Raw genomic sequence first — 20,343 nt, 5'->3', positions numbered from 1 at the left:
GTCTTGCTCTGTCACCCAGGCTGGAGTGCAGTGGTACGATCTTGGCTCACTACAACCTCTGCTCCCCAGGTTCAAGCAATTCTTGTGCCTCAGCCTCCTGAGTGGCTGGGATTATAGGTGTGTGCCACCACAACCAGCTAATTTTTGTATTTTTAGTAGAGACAGGGTTTCAGCATGTTAACCAGGCTGGTCTCGAACTCCTGAGGTCAAGTGATCCGCCTGCCTCAGCCTCCCAAAGTGCTGGGATTACAAGTGTTAGCCACCACACCTGGCCAATGTGCCTCACTCTTATTAGGACACTTGCCATTGGATTTAAGGCCTGCCTGGATAATCCTGGATGATCACCTCACTTAAAAATTCTGAATTAGGTTGGGTGCAGTGCCTCAAGCCTGTGATCCCAGCACTTTGGGAAGCTGAGGTGGGTAGATCGCTTGAGCCCAGGAATTGGAGACTAGCCTGGGCAACACAGTGACATACTGTCTCTACAAAAAATATAAAAATTAGCTGGGTGTGATGGCATGTGGCTGTAGTTTTAGCTACTCAGGAGGCTGAGGTAGGAGGATCCATTGAGCTCAGAAGTTCGAGGTTGCAGTGAGCCATGTTCACGCCACTACACTCCAGCCTGAGTGACAGATTGAGACTCTGTCTGGAACAAACAAACATTTTTTTTTTTTTTTGAGACAGAGTCTTGCTCTGTCGCCCAGGCTGCAGTGCAGTGGCACAATCTCAGTTTACTGCAACCTCCACCTCCCAGGTTCCAGCAATTTTCCTGCCTTAGCCTCCCGAGTAGCTGGGATTACAGGCGCCCGCCACCATGCCCGGCTAATTTTCGTATTTTTAGTAGCAACAGGGTTTCATCATGTTGGCCAGACTGGCCTGGAACTCCTGACCTCAGGTGATCCCCCTGCCTTGGCCTCCCAAAGTGCTGAGATTACAGGCATGAGCCACTGCACCTGCCAAGAACAAACCTTTAATTATATCCAAAAAGATCCTTTTTCCACATAGAATAACATCCACAGGTTCTGGGGATTAGGATATGGACGTATCTTTTTAGGGACTACCAGTCAACCCAGCTAGAGGAGCTAGAGGAGGCCGCAGCTGTTAGCCTTGGAAATCTTATAAAATGCTTTCTGAGCTTAAAAAGCAGGCAGCTTTTCCTACTTTTTCTTCATCCAGTTTCACAAATATGCCTCCTTGCAGGATGGCCCAGCAGCTTAAATGCTGCCAACCCAAGTGTGGCTTGGTCTTCTAGACTGTGTATAATTATGACAAAACCCTCAGATTCTGAGTCCTTATGACACAGGGATAGTCAAGTATGAAGGGGAGGCCGTGCGCAGTGGCCCACGCCTGTAATCCCAGCACTTTGGGAGGCCGAGGCGGGTGGATCACTTGAGGTTGGGAGCCCGAGACCAGCCTGGCCAACGTGGTGAAACTCCATCTCTACTAAAAATACAAAATTACCTGGACGTGGTGGTGCATACCTGTAATCCCAGCTACTCAGGAGGCTGAGGCAGGAGAATTGCTTGAACCTGGGAGGCGGAGGTTGTGGTGAGCCGAGATGGCGCCACTGCACTCCAGCCTGGGCAACAAGGGCAAAACTCTGTCTCAAAAAAAAAAAAAAAAAAAGTCTTCGGGGATGTGCATTCACAATTTGGAGCACAGGGGAGGACGTGTGTGGATTTGTACAAAGACACCGCCCCACGGGGCCATGGGCTTCACCAACAAGAACCACAGCTACCCAGGTAGCTTGCCACCTTCCTCCCCACAGAGAAACTAAGCTGGGGTTTCTTGAGCAAGTTTTTGTCATAGGGACAGGAGCCAACGCAGGGCAGTGGAAAGGAGGGTGGAAAGAGGGAAATGTAAAGGAATGTAAATGTAGTTCGCCCAGCCCTGCTCACTTGTGACTCATCCACCCACAGGGAACTAGCTTGGCTGTAACACAGACAGAATCATTTTTATTTCTGCCACTTGGGATTTTTGCCGTCCTTGGAAGAGGCCTTTGGCATGAGAACAGTGAGAGGAAGGATCTACCAGAACTCAAAACCCTGGTTTCTGATTCTGGAGTTCCAGTTCTTTCTATGATGGTTTTCGAACCAGTGAGGACTTCTGAGAACAGCAAAGGGCTTCTTCACCATCATCATGAGACCTTATCAGTAACTAACATATCACCAGGAGATTATATCACAATGTCTATTTGCAGAACACTTTACGGTTTACACATTTCACATATATTATTTCAGCACTCTGGCGATTGCTGTGCAAATCTGGCTGCCTAGAGAAGTTACCCGGCATTCTGTACATATGGTATTTTATGACACGATATTGATTTAGTGTGTGGATGGTGCCTCATCCCGCATAGGTGAGGCTTGGGTTTGGTTTTTTTTTTTTTTTGGACAGGGTTTCTGTTACCCAGGCTGGAGTGTAGTAGTTCGATCTCAGCTCATTGGAGCCTCAACTTCCTGGGCATCGATCCTCCCACCTTAGTCTCCCAAGTAGTTGGAACTACAGGCGCAGACCACCACGCCGGGCTAATTTTTTTTTTTTGAGACAGCGTCTCACTCTGCCACCCAGGCTGGAGTGCAGTGGCACGATCTCGGCTCACTGCAACCTCCGCCTCCTGGGTTCGAGCAATTCTCCTGCCTCAGCCTCCTGAGTAGCTGGGATTACAGGCACACCACCGCGCCCGGTTAATTGTTGTATTTTTAGTAGAGACAGGGTTTCACCATATTGGCCAGGCTGGTCTCGAACTCCTGACCTCAAGGGATCCACCCGTCTCGGCCTCCCAAAGTGCTGAGATTACAGCATGTGACACCATGCCCGCTTGAGGCTTGAGTGTGTGTGTGTGTGTGTGTGTGTGTGTTTTGTTTTGTTTTCTGGTATTTATGAAGCTATTTGACACTTCCATCGCTATCCAAATTTATATACATATATATGTATAGTTGTTGTTTCTGTTTTGTTTGAGACAGTATTACTGTGTCGCCCAGGCTGGAGTGCAGGGGCGCAATCTCGGCCCACTGCAACCTCTGCCTCTTGGGTTCAAGCAATTCTGCCCCAGCCAACTGTGTAGCTGGGACTACAGGCACATGCCCCCATGCCCAGATAATTTTTGTGTTGTTGTTTTTTGTTTGGTTCTTTTTTTGTTGTTTTATTTTGTTTTGTTTTTTGAGACAGAGTCTCACTCTGTTGCCCAGGCTGGAGTGCAGTAGCACGATCTCGGCTCACTGCAACCTCCGCCTCCCAGGTTCAAGTGATTCTCCTGCCTCAGTCTTGCAAGTAGCTGGGACTACAGGCGCCCACCACCACGCCTGGCTAATTTTTGTATTTTTAATAGAGGCGGGGTTTCACCATTTTGGCCAGGTTGGTCTTGAACTCCTGATCTCGGGTGATCCGCCCGCTTTGGCCTCCCAAAGTGCTGGGATTACAGGCATGAGCCACCGTGCCCGGCCTAATTTTTGTATTTTTAATGGAGATGGGGTTTCACCATGTTGATCAGGCTGGTCTCAAACTCCTCACCTCAAGTGATCTGCCCACCTCGGCCTCTCAAAGTGCTGTGATTACAGCCATCAGCCACCGCATCCAGCCCAAAATTGTATTTTTGACACTGATTGCTGCTCCCAGAGTGTGGGACTCCTGCCTTCATTCAGCACTGTTATGGATTTGCTCCTGTTGGGGCATTTAAATATGTGTTGGAGACGCCAAGCAGCAAGGACTCTGGATGCCTGTATTCAGTCTATTTCCAAGCCTTGAGGAGGAATTTAATCTTCAGTTTGCTGCAAGTTCTGCAGAATCCTTGAGGCTGTTATTTGCAAACCACTGGATGCAGTGACTGTGTGGGAAGCTCACACACATCATCTATGTGGATTATGGACGATTTTGCAGACTCAGCAGCGCATTTGGATCCACAGACCACTTGAACAGAATCAGAGTCGTGTATTAGCCTGCACCAGGAAAACGCATCCCACTAGATGGAAATTTCCCAGAGGGAGCCTAGAGTTGAAAGACTTCTGCTGCTTTTACAGCAAGTCACGAAATCCACAGGTCCCAAAACTGGAAGGGATCCGAGGGACCGTCTAATCCTTCCCCTTTCATTTTAGGATGAGGAAGCTACAGCCTAGAAAACTGAAAGGATGGGGCCGGGCGCGGTGGCTCACGCTTGTAATCCCAGCACTTTGGGAGGCCGAGGCGGGCGGATCACGAGATCAGGAGATCGAGACCACAGTGAAACCCCGTCTCTACTAAAAATACAAAAAAATAGCCGGGCGTGGTGGGGGGCGCCTGTAGTCCCAGCTACTCGGAGAGGCTGAGGCAGGAGAATGGCGTGAACCCGGGAGGCGGAGCTTGCAGTGAGCCGAGATTGCGCCACTGCACTCCAGCCTGGGCGACAGAGCGAGACTCCGTCTCAAAAAAGAAAACGGAAAGGATGAACCCAAAATCCCATAGCCCAAGTCCAATGCTCTTTCCACTGTGCTATGTTATCGGTGCTAGAAAACACCCCAATAAAGCCAAATACTGTTTTGCAGATCAAAGAAACTGGCATTATTCAGGGTCATGCTCATGGTCTGTCCAGCTTCCAATGTGAACACGAGACCTTGGTTTGCTATCCCCAGCAGCTTTTCAGTGAGTTGCCTTGTGATGCCTTATGTCAAAGTAGTGTTACAGACAGGAGCAAAATGTCTGTAAACGGGGCTTCATGACACGGCCTCTCCATGGCAAGAAAGCAGAGCAGGGCCACTCCATCCTCCTCACTATCAGATTAGCAGTATCGAAAAGTAGATATTAGGTCAGGCATGGTGGCTCATACCTGTAATTCCAGCACTTTGGGAAGCCAAGGCAGGAGGATCGCTTGAGCTCAGGAGTTAGAGACCAGCCTGGGCAACACAGCAAAACTCTGTCTCTACAAAAACTACAAAAATCAACTGGGTGTGGTGGCACACGCCTGTGGTCCCAGCTACTGGGGAGGCTGAGGTGGGAGGATCACCAGAGCCCCACAGGTTGAGGCTTCAATGAGCTATGATCATCCCACTGCACTCCAGCCTGCAGCCTGGGCAACAGAGTGAGACCTTGTCTCAAAAAAAAAGTATTAAAGTTTTTTGTCCACCCTGCATCTGGGGACTCATCAGATGGGAATGGATGACTTTAAGCCCCTAGGAAGTGGTTTTGCTGTGTAGCAAAGGGAGCCGAAGTAAAACCTGGGGTTAGTTAAGATGCCTCAAAGCACAGCCTGAAACAAAGCACTTTACTGGAGTGTGTGAGGCAGTTCTCCACTGCTCGAACATGGTTCTTTTGTTGTTTTTTTTGAGATGGTCTCCCTCTGTCACCCAGGCTGGAGTCCCGTGGTGCGATCTCGGCTCACTGTAACCGCTGCCTCCCGGGTTCAAGTGATTCTCCTGCCTCAGCCTCCCAAGTAGCTGTGACTACAGGTTCACCACATCTAAGTTTTGTATTTTTAGTAGAGATGGGGTGTCGTCATGTTGGCCAGGCTGGTCTCGAACTCCTGACGTCAAGTGATCCACCCATCTCGGCCTCCCAAAGTGCTGGGATTACAGGCGTGAGCCACCGTGCCTGGCCCGCACATGGTTCTTTCTATCCACCATGGAAAACCTCTCGAATCCTAAAAATGCATTCTGGGAAAACGTGGCATTAAGCAGACATTTCCCTTGCTCATAAATCCGTTATAGCTAGAGGCGGCCTCCCTGCCCATGCATTTCCTGCTGCCTCTGCCTGGAGCACCCTCCCCCTCCCCCTCGATCAATCTCAAGATTCAGCTTAAGGCTGGGCGCGGTGGCTCACGCTTGTAATCCCAGCACTTTGGGAGGCCGAGGCGGGTGGATCACGAGGTCAGGAGATCGAGACCATGGTGAAACCCCGTCTCTACTAAAAATACAAAAAATTAGCCAGGCGTGGTGGCGGGCGCCTGTAGTCCCAGCTACTCGGAGAGGCTGAGGCAGGAGAATGGCGTGAACCCGGGAGGCGGAGCTTGCAGTGAGCCGAGATTGCGCCACTGCACTCCAGCCTGGGCGACAGAGCGAGACTCCGCCTCAAAAAAAAAAAAAAAAAAAAAAAAAGATTCAGCTTAAGTGTCACCTTCTTTGGGAAGACTTCCTTGACACTGTCTTTTCTTTTTTCTTTCTTTCTTTTCTTTTTCTTTTTTTTTTTTTTTTTTTTTTTTGAGGCAGGGTCTCTCTCTGTTGCCCAGGCTGGAGTGCAGTGGCAGAATTGCAGCTCACTACAGCCTTGAACTCAAGTGGTCCCTCCACCTCAGCCTCCCCAGTAGCTGAAACTACAGGTGCAAGCCACCATGCCCCAGTATTTTTTTTTGTTTTTTTGTTTTGTTTTGTTTTGTTTTTTTTAGAGTCGTGGTCTTGCTATGTTGCCCAGGCTGGTTTGAACTCCTGGCCTCAAGTGATCCTCCTGCCTTAGCCTCCCAAAGTGCTGGGATTGCAAAGTGCTGGGACTGCTGGTGTGAGTCACCACCCCCCGGCCAACACTGTTCATTCTTTTTGTTGTTGTTGTTGAGACGGAGTTTTCGCTCTTGTTGCCCAGGCTGGAGTGCAATGGCGTGATCTCAGCTCACAGCAACCTCCGCCTCCCGGGTTCAAGCCATTCTCCTGTCTCAGCCTCCAGAGTAGATGGGATTACAGGCATGTGCCACCACACCCGGCTAATTTTGTATTTTTAGTAGAGACAGGGTTTCTCCATGGTGGTCAGGCTGGTCTCGAACTCCGGACCTCAGGTGATCTGCTCACCTTGGCCTCCCAAAGTGCTGGGATTACAGGTGTGAGCCACCGTGCCCGGCCAACACTGTTCATTCTTTGCCCCATTCTAAGCTGACTTAAAGTGCCCCTTTTCTGTGCCCCCCCTCCCTCCATGCCTCTTCTCTCAGCAAGCTTATCACGTTCTATTGTAGTTGTAGGTTTACTTGTCTCCCACTCTTAGAAGAGACACTCCATTGGGGGCAAAGAGTGTTTTCCATTTCAGCATTTCTTTTTTGTTTTTGTTTTTTTAAAGACAGGAGTCTAGGCCGGGCACAGTGGCTCACACCTGTAATCCTAGCACTTTGGGAGGCCAAGGTGGGTAGATTGCTTGAGCCCAGGAGTTTGAGACCCGCCTGGGCAACATGGTGAGACTCTGTCTCTACAACAACAACAACAATAACTTAGCTGGGCATATGCGAGCCTGTAGTCCCAGTTACTCAGGAGGCTGACAGGGGACAATTACTTGAGCCTGGAAGGTGGAGGTTGCAGTGAGCCGAGATCGCACCACTGCACCCCGGTCTGGGTGACAGAATGAGACCTTGTCTCGCAGGATAAAATAAAATAAAAAGACAGGAGTCTGGCTCCGTCACCCAGGCTGGAGTGCAGTGGCATGATCATAGCTCACTGTAATCTTGAACTCCTGGCTCCAGTGATCCTCCTGCCTCGGCCTCTCAAAGTGCTGGGATTACAGGCATGAGCCACCACGCCTGGCTGAGCATTCTTCCCTTTGAAACAGTGAAGAGGAGAGTAGATTTTAAATAAATGTCAGTAGAATTAATGATTCTTCTGCCTGCCGTCCAATCACCTCCTTTATCTGGTCCCTCTTACTTTCTTTTTTTAGACAGACTCTCGCTCTGTCACCCAGGCTGGAGTGCAGTGGTGCGACCTTGGCTCACTGCAACCACCACCTCCTGGGTGGAAGCGATTCTCCTGACTCAGCCTCCCAAAGTAGCTGGGACTACAGGCATGTGCCACCACGCCCAGCTAATTTTTTTGTATTTTTAGTAGAGACAGGGTTTCGCAGTGCTAGCCAGGATGGTCTCGATCTCCTGACCTCGTGATCCGCCCGCCTCAGCCTCCCAAAGAAGTGCTGGGATTACAGGCATGAGCCACTGCGCCCGGCCTTTTTTTTCTTTTTTGAGACAGAGTCTTGCCCTTTCGCCCAGGGTGGAGTGCAGTGGTATGACCTCGGTTCACTGCAACCTCCACCTTCCAGGTTTAAGCAATTCTCCTGCCTCAGCCTCCCAAGTAGCTGGGACTACAGGTGTGTGCCACCATGCTCAGCTGATTTTTGTATTTTTAGTAGAGACAGGGTTTTTCCATGTTGGCCATTCTGGTCTTGAACCCCTGACTTCAGGTGATTCACCTGCCTCAGCCTCCCAAAGTGCTGGGATTACAGGTGTGAGCCACTGTACCCGGCCTCCTCTTACATTTTTTTAAAAGAAATAGAGGCAAGAGAGGCCTCACTATGTTGCCCAGGCTGGCCTCAAACTCCTAGGCTCAAGTGATTTTCCTGCCTCATCCTCCTGACTAGCTGGGATTCCAGGCACACGCTACGGTGCCCAGCCAGCCCCTCTGACTCTCGAAAGATCTTCAATATGAGGATCTCTTCAAGCTGCCTCCTAACCTACCAATAAATGTCACTGTTCCCAGCCAGCCACCACCAGGAACACTCCTGTAGCTGAAATTTGGGTTTATTGCTGTTTGCAGTGGAGAATGTGTACTGGGGGAATGATGGGACATCTGTCTAAGAGGGTGTTAGAAAGGACTTATTATAGGATTTGACTTGCGTTGGGTGATTTGGAGAAGAGTCAAAGAAACAGGGCTTTGCTTTAAATTGGAGGCTGTCAGGAAGTGGGGGTAATACTATAATTTTGTTGTTGTTGTTGTTTTTGAGACAGAATTTTGCCCTTGTTGCCCAGGCCGGAGTGCAGTGGCGTGATCTCGGCTCACTGCAACGTCCGCCTCCCAGGTTTAAGCAATTCTCCTGCCTCAGCCTCCGGAGTAGCTGGGATTACAGGCATGCGCCACCACACCCAGCTAAATTTTTGTATTTTTAGTAGAGACAGGGTTTCTCCATGTTGGCTAGGCTGGTCTTGAACTCCTGATCCCAGGTGATCTGCCCGCCCCGGCCTCCCAAAGTGCTGGGATTACAGGCGTGAGCCATGGTGCCTGGCCCTTAAGATTGGTTATTGAAGTGGTTCAGAGCATGCCACCCCAAAATATGCCACTTTAGCATACTGATTATATATTGGGCTGAAGGCACAATGGAAACAGCAGATACAGGAAAGGATCTCTGACATCTCCCTTTCTACCTAAAAGAGGTCATAAAATTTCCCATAAGAAAGGTTCCTTACCTAAACCAGGAAGAAAGAGACTGAGAACCCATGCCCAAATGGATCTGTACAAACAAACCTACTAAAATAAGCCTTATCTTCCATTACTTTCCTCCCTCTATTTTCTAGTCACTGTCTCACAATTTACTGCCCCTAGTTCAAGCCTTTTTGTCTTGTCACATCCCCACTGTGCCTGGTTGTGAACAATTGACTGTTCTTTTTTCTTTTTCTTTTTTTTTTTTGAGACAATCTCCCTCTGTCACCCAGTCTGGAGTGCAGTGGCACAATCCTGGCTCACTGCAACCTCTGCCTCCCGGGTTCAAGAGAGTCTCCTGCCTCAGCCTCCCAAGTAGCTGGGATTACAGGCACATGCCATCGTGCCCGGCTAATTTTTGTATTTTTGTAGAGACAGGGTTTCACCATGTTGGCCAGGTTGGGCTTGAACTCCTGACCTCAGGTGATCTGCCCCCCTCACCTCCCAAAGTGCTGGGATTACAGATGTGAGACACTGCGCCCGGCCCACAATTGATTGTTCTTTGTGTAAAAAGGTAAAGGTATATAAGCTTTTGAGCCTAACAGCCTCTTTGGGTCTTCATTTTCTTTCTGAAGTCTCCCATGTACAGGCAAAAATATTAAATAAAATTTGTATGTCTGCCAGGGCATGGTGGCTCACGCCTGTAATCCCAGCACTTTGGGAGGCTGAGGCGGGCGGATCACGAGGTCAGGAGATCGAGACCATCCTGGCCAACACGGTGAAACCCAGTCTCTACTAAAAATACAAAAAATTAGCCCGGCGTGGTGGCGCTCTCCTGTAGTCCCAGCTACTCTGGAGACTGAGGCACGAGAATCGCTTAAACCTGGGAGGCAGAGGTTGCAGTGAGCCGATATGACACCACTGCACTCCAGCCTGGGCGACAGAGCAAGACTCCACCTAAAAAAAAAAAAAAAAAATTGTATGCCTTTCTTCTGTATATCTGTCTTATATCAGGTTTTTTTTTTCTCTTTTCTTTTTTTTTTTCTTTTTTTTTTTAAGACAGGGTCTCAGTCTCCCAGGCTGGAATGCCATGGCACAGTCAGCTCACTGCTGCCTCAGCCTCCCAGGCTCAAACGATCCTCCCACCTCAGCCTCCCAAATATCTGGGACCACAGGCTTGTGCCACCGTCAGCTAATTTTAAAATTATTTTTATAGAGATAAGGTCTCACTATGTTGCCCAGCTAGTCTTGAACTCCTAGGCTCAAGCCTCCCGCCTCAGCCTCCCAAAGCGCTGGGATTACAGGTATGAGCCACCACACATGGCCAGTTTAATTTTTTTTTTTTTTTTTTTGAGATGGAGTCTCACTCTGTCACCCAGGCTGGAGTGCAGTGGTGCAATCTTGGCTCACCGCAACCTCCGCCTCCTGGGTTCAAGCAATTCTCCTGTCTCCACCTCCCGAGTAGCTGGAATTACTGGCACGCCCCACCACACCCAGCTAATTTTTGTATTTTTGGTTTTTTTTAGTAGAGATGGGGTTTCACGATGTTGGCCAGGCTGGTCTCGAATTCCTGACCTCAGGTGATCCACCCGCCTTGGCCTCCCAAAGTGTTGGGATTACAGGCTAATTTTTGTATTTTTAGTAGAGATGGGGTTTCACCATGTTGGTCAGGCTGGTATCAAACTCCTGACCTCAGGTGATCCGCCCTCTTTGGCCTCCCAAAGTGCTGAGATTACAGGTGTGAGCCACCTTGCCCGGCCCCATGCATGTCCCATACCTCCATGGCTACCACCCTGGAACAAGCCACCCTGTTCATCTTACGTGGTCATCTGACCCCTGTACCATCTACCGCAGGTACTTCTTAATTGGATTTCCCTGCTTTTTCTCTCTTTCTAATCCATGAGTCAGGCCAGTTTTTGTGTAAGGGGCAGATAGTAAATATTTTAGGCTGTCTGAACCATATGATTTTTTTTTTTTTTTGAGACGGAGTCTCGCTCTGTCGCCCAGGCTGGAGTGCAGTGGCGCAATCTCGGCTCACTGCAACCTCTGCCTCCCGGGTTCAAGCGATTCTCCTGCCTCAGCCTCCCGAGTAGCTGGGACTACAGGCGCCCGCCACCACGCCCGGCTAATTTTTTGTATTTTTAATAGAGACGGGGTTTCACCGTGGTCTCGATCTCCTGACCTCGTGATCTGCCCGCCTCGGCCTCCCAAAGTGCTGGGATTACAGGCATGAGCCACCGCGCCCGGCCTCAGCCATATGATTTCTGTTGCAACTACAGTACTAACTCTACCATTGTGGTGTGAAAACAGCCAAAGGCAACTTATAAATGAATGATTGTGGCTGTGTTCCAATCCAACTTTACATATAGACGCCGAAATTTGAATTTCCTGTAACCTTTGTGCGTCACAAAATAGTCTTCTTTTTATTATTTTTTTCATCCATTTAAAATGGTAAAAACCAGCCCAGCACAGTGGCTCACGCCCAAAATCCCAACACTTTGGGGAGCCAAGGCAGGAGGATCACTTGAGCCCAGGAGTTCAAGACCAGCCTGAGGAACACAGGGAGAAGAAAAACACTCTGTAGAAAAAAAAGAAAGGGCGCAGCACACCAACATGGCACATGTATACATACGCCACAAACCTGCACGTTGTGCACATGTACCCTAGAACTTAAAGTATAATAAAAAATAATAATAGCCGGGCGCGGTGGCTCACGCTTGTAATCCCAGCACTTTGGGAGGCCGAGGCGGGCGGATCACGAGGTCAGGAGATCGAGACCACGGTGAAACCCCGTCTCTACTAAAAATACAAAAAATTAGCCGGGCGTGGTGGCGGGCGCCTGTAGTCCCAGCTACTCTCGGAGAGGCTGAGGCAGGAGAATGGCGTGAACCCGGGAGGCGGAGCTTGCAGTGAGCCGAGATCGCGCCACTGCACTCCAGCCTGGGTGACAGAGCGAGACTCTGTCTCAAAAAAAAAAAATAATAATAATAATAAATAAAAGTAAAAAAAAAAGAAAAAAAGTAAAAACCACTCTTAGCTGTGGGCCATACAGGCCATGGTTTGCTAATTCCTTGCTCTAATCCATTCCTCATGCAACATCCAAAAGGGCCATTCAGTTCCCTCCTCTGCTTAAATCCCTCCAAGCGCCCCCTCCTGCACTCGGAACAGAACTCACAAAGCCTGGTAGTGTCCGGGTGCTGCCTGCCTCTCCCACCTCATTCTGGGCCTCTCACCCGCTCATTCACCGTGCCCTGCCCACTCCACCCTTCTGACCCGGAAGGTCAAGTTCTCAGGTAAGGACCTTTGCATACATCAGTCTTCAGTTATTCTGCCTGGAATGCCGTTCCCTAGGTCCCCTCTTCACCTTCTTAACTTCCATTTGTCTTTTGGGTCTTTTTGGATGGATGCTTAAACTCCCTGAAGCCACACTCCCACTATCCTCTTCCAGCACACTGTCCCTTTTTTTTTTTTTCCTTCAAACACTCATGACAATTGGTAATGATGTTTTTGGACCTTTATTTGATTTCAGTGGAAAATTCCATGAAGTTAGGCATCTTGTCTGCTTTCTTTTTTTGTCTTGAGACGGAGTCTCACTCTGTCACCCAGGCTGGAGTGTAGTGGTGCCATCTCAGCTCACTGCAACCTCTGCCTCTCGAGTTCAAACAATTCTCCTGCCTCAGTTTCCCAAGTAGCAGGGACTACAGGCGTGCGCCACTACGCCCGGTTAATTTTTGTATTTTTAGTAGAGACGGGGTTTCACCATGTTGGTCAGGCTGGTCTTCAACTCTTGACCTCAAGTGATCCACCCTCCTTGGCCTCCCAAAATGCTTGGATTACAGGCGTGAGCCACCGCACCTGGCCTGCTTTCTTTGAATTAAGGACTGAGCACCCAGCCTGGTGTTGGGCACACAATGGGTGCCCAAGTGCACCAGGGTAGGCTTCTGGAGCAGGAGCCTCCAGGCCAACAGGGCTGAAACCCGGAGTACACAATGGCAACTCCTGGGGTGTCTCCTGCCGACCCGGGGACCAGCTAAAGAATCTGTCTGGGGCAATGGCAGATTCCCGGAACTACCGGTTCCTCCCCTTTTTAGACTATATAGGGTAACTTCATTTTTTTTTTTAATAGCGTAACTTCCTGATCCTGGAGAAATTATAGGCTGCACTGTTGAAACCTGCGATTCATTCTCACCCGAGTGCCATCGGTCTGCCTTGCTAACCCACAAGCAGCCTGCCCCACTGAGGTTAACCACTCTCAATAACTGGGACCACCAGTCTTTACACCGGACTGCCTGAGCTCTGAAAAACATAGCTGTGAAATTAGAATACTTTACTCAGCTGCCTGTCAGGAATGCTGGGGCAATGTCCAGAGGCCACGGAGGGAAACTCACAAAGCAGCCTTCGGAGGAGACAGCCCTGCCTGCAGCACTCAGCCGGCTCTGATCTACTCTCAGCAGGGTGGCCAGAGTTATCATTAGAAAGGGGAAATCTGGCTGGGCGCGGTGGCTCATGCCTGTAATCCCAGCACTTTGGGAGGCCGAGGCAGGTGGATCACAAGGTCAGGAGTTCAAGACCAGCCTGGTCAAGATGATGAAACCTCGTCTCTACTAAAAATACAAAAATTAGCCGTGGTAGCAGGCACCTGTAATCCCAGCTACTCGGGAGGCTGAGGCAGGAGAATTGCTTGAACCCGGGAGGCAGAGGTTACAGTGAGCCCAGATTACACCACTGCACTCCAGTCTGGGCGACAGAGCCCAGATTGCACCACTGCACTCCAGTCTGGGCGACAGAGCGAGACTCTGTCTCAAAAAAAATAAATAAATAAAATAAAAGGGGAAATCTGATCTACTTACTCTCACGCACACTCCCCACTGCCTATATAGGATAGAGTCCAAATTTCCTAGCCCACTTTGCAAATCTTCACCATCCAATCACAACCTATGTTTCCAGCTTCATCTTCCATCCGCTTCTGTTACCAGAAAGGTGTCCTGATCCAGACCCCAGGAGAGGGTTCTTGGGTCTCTCGAAAAAAAGAATTTGAGGTGAATCCACAGAATAAAGTGAGAGCAAGTTTATTAAGAAAGTAAAGGAATAAAGAATGGCTACTCTGTCCAGGAATGGTGGCTTATGCCTATAATCTCAGCACTTTGGGAGGCTGAGGCAGGTGGATCACCTGAGGTCAGGAGTTTGAGACCAGCCTGGCCAACATGGCAATAACCTGTCTCTACAAAAATACAAAAATTAGCCAGGCATGGTGGTGCACACCTGTAATCTCAACTACTTTGGTGGCTGAGGCAGGAGGATCGCTTGAACCCAGAAGGCAGAGGTTGCAGAGAGCTGAGATCGCATCACTGCACTCTAGCCTGGGTGACAGAGTAAGACTCTGTCTCAAAAAAAAAAAAAAAAAAAAAAAAAAAAGCTACTCCACAGGCACAGCAGCAGCAAGGGCTGCTCACCTAAGAATACTTTTTTTTTTTTTTTTTCGAGACGGAGTCTTGCTCTTTCGCCCAGGCTGGAGTGCAGTGGCGCTATCTTGGCTCACTGCAAGCTCCGCCTCCCGGGTTCACCCCATTTTCCTGCCTCAGCCTCCCCAGTAGCTGGGACTACAGGCGCCCGCCACCATGCATGGCTAATTTTTTGTATTTTTAGTAGAGACGGGGTTTCACCGTGTTCGCCAGGATGGTCTCAATCTCCTGACCTCGTGATCCGCCCGCCTCGGCCTCCTGAAGTGCTGGGATTACAGGCGTGAGCCACTGCGCCGAGCCCTAAGAATACTTATAGTTATTTCTTGATTATATGCTAAACAAGGGGTGGATTATTCAGGAGCTTTCTGGTCAAGGGGTGGGCAATTCCTGGAACTGTGGGTTTCTCCCCTTTTTAGACTATATAGAGTACATTCCTGACATTGCCATGGCATCCGTAAACTGTCATGGCACTGGTAGGAGTGTCTTTTAGCATGCTAATGTATTAGATTTAGTGTATACTGAGCAGTGAGGACGACCAGAGGTCACATAGCCATATTGGTTTTGGTAGGTTTTGGCTGGCTTCTTTATCGCATCCTTTTATCAGCTGGACTCAGCATGCCTAACCTCCTTGGAATGCAGCCCAGTAGGTCTGAGCCTTATTTTACCCAGCCCCTATTCAAGCTGGAGTCTTTCTGGTTCAAACACCTCTGATACCTCCACCCCATCATGATCTCATTATTCTAGAGATTTGAGACCTGCACAGTCCAATACAGTAGCCACTACTCACATGTAGTTGTTAATTTTTTTTTTTTTTTGTGTGACAGGGTCCCACTCTGTTGTCCAGGCTGGAGTGCAGTGGCCCAATCACGGCTCACTGCAACCTTGACCTCTCAGGCTCAGGTGACCTCAGCCTCAGTAGCTGACACTACAGGTATGTGCCCCCACACTCAGCTAATTTTTTTTTTTTTTTTGAGATAGAGTCTCACTCTGTCATCCAGGCTGGACTGCAGTGGTACAATCTTGGCTCACTATAACCTCCACCTCCTGAGTTCAAGAGATTCTCCTGCCTCAGCCCTGCCCTGAGTAGCTGGGACTACAGGTGCACACCACCACGCCAGGCTAATTTCTATATTTTTGGTACAGACGTGGTTTCACCATCTTGGCCAGGCTGGTCTCGAACTCCTGGCCTAAAGTGGTCCTCCTGCCTCGGCCTCCCAAAGTGCTGGGATTACAGGCGTGAGCCACCACACCTGGCCGAATTTCAAAATTTTTAAATTGGAGGAAGACGCGGTCGTAGGTGCTGTGGGTCTCTGGTCCGCACGCTCCCACTCCTGACTCACCGCTGTTCACTCTTGCCAAGGAACAAGTTAGTCAGGAAGCCGCGCAGCAGCCACGGCTTTTAAGGATACCGGAAAAACACCCGTGGAGCCGGAGGTGGCAACTCACCGAATTCGAATCACCCTAACAAGCCGCAACGTAAAATCCCTGGAAAAGGTGTGTGCTGACTTGATCAGAGGCGCAAAGGAAAAGAATCTCAAAGTGAAAGGACCAGTTCGAATGCCTACCAAGACTCTGAGAATCACTACAGGAAAAACCCCTTGTGGTGAAGATTCTAAGACATGGGATCGTTTCCAGATGAGAATCCACCAGCGACTCATTGACTTGCACAGTCCTTCTGAGATTGTTAAGCAGATTACTTCCATCAGTATTGAGCCAGGAGTTGAGGTGGAAGTCACCATTGCAGATGCTTAAGTCAACTATTTTAATAAGTTGATTACCAGTTGTTAAAAACATTTTTTTAAATTAAAAGTTTATGTTTTCGATAGCCACATTTCAAGTGCTCCACAGTCTCATGCTACTAGTGGCTATCATATCGGCCAGCACAGCTACAGAACGTTCCCACCACTGCAGAAAATAATTGGACAGCACTATTTTAGATACAAATACCCACTCGGCCACCCCCCAGTTCTTAATTTTAGTTACGTAATTTACACATAGGTACATTCTCATTGTAAATTTTCTAACATTACAAAAATGTCCCTTACCAATTCTAGACCTCTGCCTAAAGATAAACGCCAAAATCAGTATGATGTATATTTTCTGTGAAGATTTAGTGTGTTTTGCATTTTGCTTTTTTCCCTTGACATTGTCTTGGAGGTCTTCCTATAAGAATATATCTCTTGGCCGGGCGCGGTGGCTCATGCCTGTAATCCCAGCACTTTGGGAGGCCGAGGCGGGCGGATCATGAGGTCAGGAGTTTGAGCCCAGCCTGACCAACATGGTGAAACCCCATCTCTACTAAAAATACAAAAATTAGCCAGGCGTGGTGGCACGTGCCTGTAATCCTAGCTACTCAGGAGGCTGAGGCAGGAGAATCGCTTGAACCCGGGAGGTGGAGGTTGCAGTGAGCCGAGATCGCGCCATTACACTCCAGCCTGGGCGACAGAGCAAGACGCCGTCTCGAAAAAAAAAAAAAAAATTTCTCTCTACCTTGTTCTTTTTGTTTTGTTTTTGTTTGAGATGGAGTTTTGCTCTCACTTCCCAGGCTGGAGTGCAAAGGTGTAATCTCAGCTCACTGCAACCTCCGCCTCCTGGGGTCAAGCGATTCTCCTGTCTCAACTTCCCAAGTAGCTGGGACTAAAGGCACACGCCACCACGCCTGGCTAATTTTTGTATTTTTAGTAGAGAAGGGGTTTCACTTTGTTGGCCAGGCTGGTCTCGAACTCCTGCCTCTAGCTTGTTCTTGAGTTTTTGCAGAGTAATCCACAGCATGAATGAACTTTAGGTTATTCAACTATTGCCTTCATGATGAACATCTGTTTTTAGTTCTCCCCTGTTGCAAACAGTACTATATGCAAACATCGTTGTACCTCTTTCTGCATTTGTACATGTTCGTCCAGGGTAAATACCAAAAAGTAGAATTGCTAGGTCACAAAGTCATATGGTAACACCCCTGGGGCTTGGCACACCCTGAAGCTCCTGCCTAGAATGCTTGTCCACATGACTAATTCCTACTCATCAAGACCTATCAGTGTCATGTCCTGTGAAAGGCCGTCCCTTCTGCCTGTTTTCCCTCAATACTTCCTATCTGCCTTGCATCATTACTGTACACTTGGACTCTGTCTTATTTAACTTTGTACCCCCAACATTCCTAGCATAGAGCTTAGCATGGAGTAAAAATTCAAGTGTTTTCTTGGCTGGATGAATGAATGCATAAATAAACAAATGAAGGCACAGTGGTTAGGACATTCCAGAAACTCAAGGTGAGTCTGTGAGTGGCGTGATATTTGGCTATGGACCAATCTGCCCATCGGTACACTGAGCCAAGTGCCTTGCTAGATTTGTCTTTTTTTCTTTTTGAGAGAAAGTTTCCTTCGACCAGGCTGGAGAGCAGTGGCGCAATCTCAGCTACCTAAGCCTCCCAGGTTCAAGCAATTCTCCTGTCTCAGCCTCCCAAGCAGCTGGGACTGCAGGCGTCCACCACCATGCCTGCTAGTTTTTTTGTGTTTTTAGTAGAGATGAGGTTTCATTATTGGCCGGGCTGGTCTCAAACTCCTGACCTCAGATGATCCACCCGCCTCGGCCTCCCAAAGTGCTGGGATTACAGGCGTGGGCCACCGCGCCCGACCAGATTTCTGTCTTTATGCAGCCCTCTGTCCACTGACATTTCATCTTGAACTCTGGGTTGAGGACAGCACTGATGGAGCAGTGTGGATGTTAAGGGCTCTGGCCATAGAGCACAGAATCGGAGCCCTGAAGGTAGCTTGGAGCTGGCTTTCCAAAGGCATCTCTGTCTACTTTCAGCTTAGAAGCAGCCCCCTATGCTCTGGGTTTTATTTTGTTGTTTTTTTTCCCCTACAGTGCCTTAGGGGCAATTAAGATCAGCTGCAACATTTCTGCTTTCTGCTCCCAGACTTGAGCCCAAGGGAAGCCAGATGTTTTCCAGTCCACATCCCCTTTTCCTTGTGGTCTGATGAACAGCCCTGTTTTCTGAGTCTCTCTATGGCCTGGCTTTCCCAGATCCCACAGCCTGGCTGCCAACTTTATTTTTAATGAGGTTTTAATAGGTGGCTCCTGTAATTAATTTCATTCTTGTGTTTTCACACTTCGGTCTAGGTGCCTGAAGGCCTTCAGGCGCTAGTGGGATGTTAACTGATTTTAAAGAATACAAAACCCTGTGGCTGTCATTTGCCATTTCCCCAGCTCCTCTGATCTGCAGTTGTTTTTCACAATCATTAATTAGCTGGGGCTCATGGCTCAGCGGAAGTTCAGCTGGTCGCCTGTCATGTTTTATAGAGGTAGAAATAGAGATAAGGAGAGAAGGGACTTGTCCAAGCCCTAAGAGAGAGTGGGTGTTGAAATTGGTTTCAGAAACCACATCCCAGGTTTCAGATACACTACTCAGGTATGATTTGCCAAACACGGCCAGAATCCTCAGGCCAAAGGTGGCGCGCCTTGGGTGCCCCACAGGTGTCTTGGGGAGGCAGTTTTACCCTTCCATTAGCACTGCCCAGCAAGTGAGCCCTCGGCAGGCAAAATTACCCCCATTCATTTTCTCCAGGCCCCTTTCCCGTTTCGTGAGCGGATTCATCTGCGTAAAGAACGCGTCAGTGATTCCTCCTGGATTTAGAAACAACATAATTTTGCTATTTTTAAAGCTGCCGTTTAAAACTCCGCGCGCACGCACTCACACTCTTCAGGGAGCTGGGGGTGGGAGGAAAAGTACGAGCTTCAGAGCGCGCAGCCAGGCGCCTCAGCTTCCCAGGGCTCAGCGCCGCGTCCCTGGGGGCTCACTCCTCTGGGAGCGCCGGGGCTCTCCGACCCGCTGCGATTCTGCGCGCCCGGGACCTTCTGCGCCCGGGGCGTTCGACCCCGTTGGTCCGCGCTCCCCGTCGTCTTCAAGGCTCAGGGCACCGCCGCTGGGTCACCGGGCCCAGGAGAGAGAGGGAGGGGCGGAGAGGCCGAGCAGGTGGCGATTAGGTCAGCTTCGGAACATTCTTGGACCGCTCCAGTGGATATAAATAAACGACGGGGCCGCTCTGCAAAATCTCACCCCCGGGGGAAAGCGGGGAGAGGGGAGTAGGGAGAGAGGAGGGAGAAGGGATTTATTTAGCGTGGGGTGGCGTCGTGGCGATATGGAAAAATGTACCAGACTGACAAAGGGGGTGGAGGGGCGAAGGGATTTAAGAATGAATCGTGGTACAAAATCTGGACCTAAGAACTCGGAGCGGGAGGAGCTTAGGCCTTTTTGTGCCACCCCCACCGCGTGTTCGTCTCAGGCCTTAGAAGGCGCCCCAGATTAGCAGGGCAGCTGTGGAAGGGTAGGGCACGGTTTTGGAGTCCCGGCCCTGCCTGACTAGAGGGAAATCTTGGGCAACCTCTGAAAAGTCCCCAGTCTCAGTTTTTGCATCTGTACAGTGGGAATCCTAATGCTTACAAAGGGTGGTCGTGAGCCTCGCCTGAGCCAATTTCTAAACAACCTGTGCAGCTAAAAATGTGAGGCAGTGTAGTCCCCCGGCCCCGCTCCAAGGCTGCCCGTGCCGGCCCGGTCCCTTCTTGCTCCCTCGGGTCTCCCAGGCTCTGCAACGGTCGGCGAGAGGCAAAGCCGAAATCTGGCTCCCTGCGGCACCGGGGCGCAACCCTGGGGAGCCCGCCCAGGCACTCCGCACACGGGCGGAGCAGAGAAACCCCGGCCCGCGCCCCGCAGCCCGGCCGCCCCGCCGCGTGGGGTTGAGGCAGCGGCGGCCAGGCGAGGGGCGGGGCCGGGGGCCGGGGGCAGGGCTTCCCGGGGGAGGGCCCGGCGCGCTCCGGGAGGC

General features: G+C 49.9%; 1 pseudogene across 1 annotated transcript; it reads left to right on the top strand.

Annotated features, from left to right (window-relative positions):
* Positions 1 to 1,708: 1,708 nt before the first annotated feature.
* LOC100596823 lies at positions 1,709 to 16,318 on the top strand (annotated as a pseudogene). The gene is made up of 2 exons (XR_004033565.1): positions 1,709 to 1,742; positions 15,903 to 16,318. The product of XR_004033565.1 is annotated as a 40S ribosomal protein S20 pseudogene (transcript).
* Positions 16,319 to 20,343: the final 4,025 nt, after the last annotated feature.

The sequence above is a fragment of the Nomascus leucogenys genome, chromosome 15 (assembly GCF_006542625.1).
Source record: "Nomascus leucogenys isolate Asia chromosome 15, Asia_NLE_v1, whole genome shotgun sequence".
Taxonomy (NCBI): domain Eukaryota; kingdom Metazoa; phylum Chordata; class Mammalia; order Primates; family Hylobatidae; genus Nomascus; species Nomascus leucogenys.
Note: the sequence above shows the minus strand (reverse complement) of the source record. Positions and strands in the feature narration are given on the sequence as shown.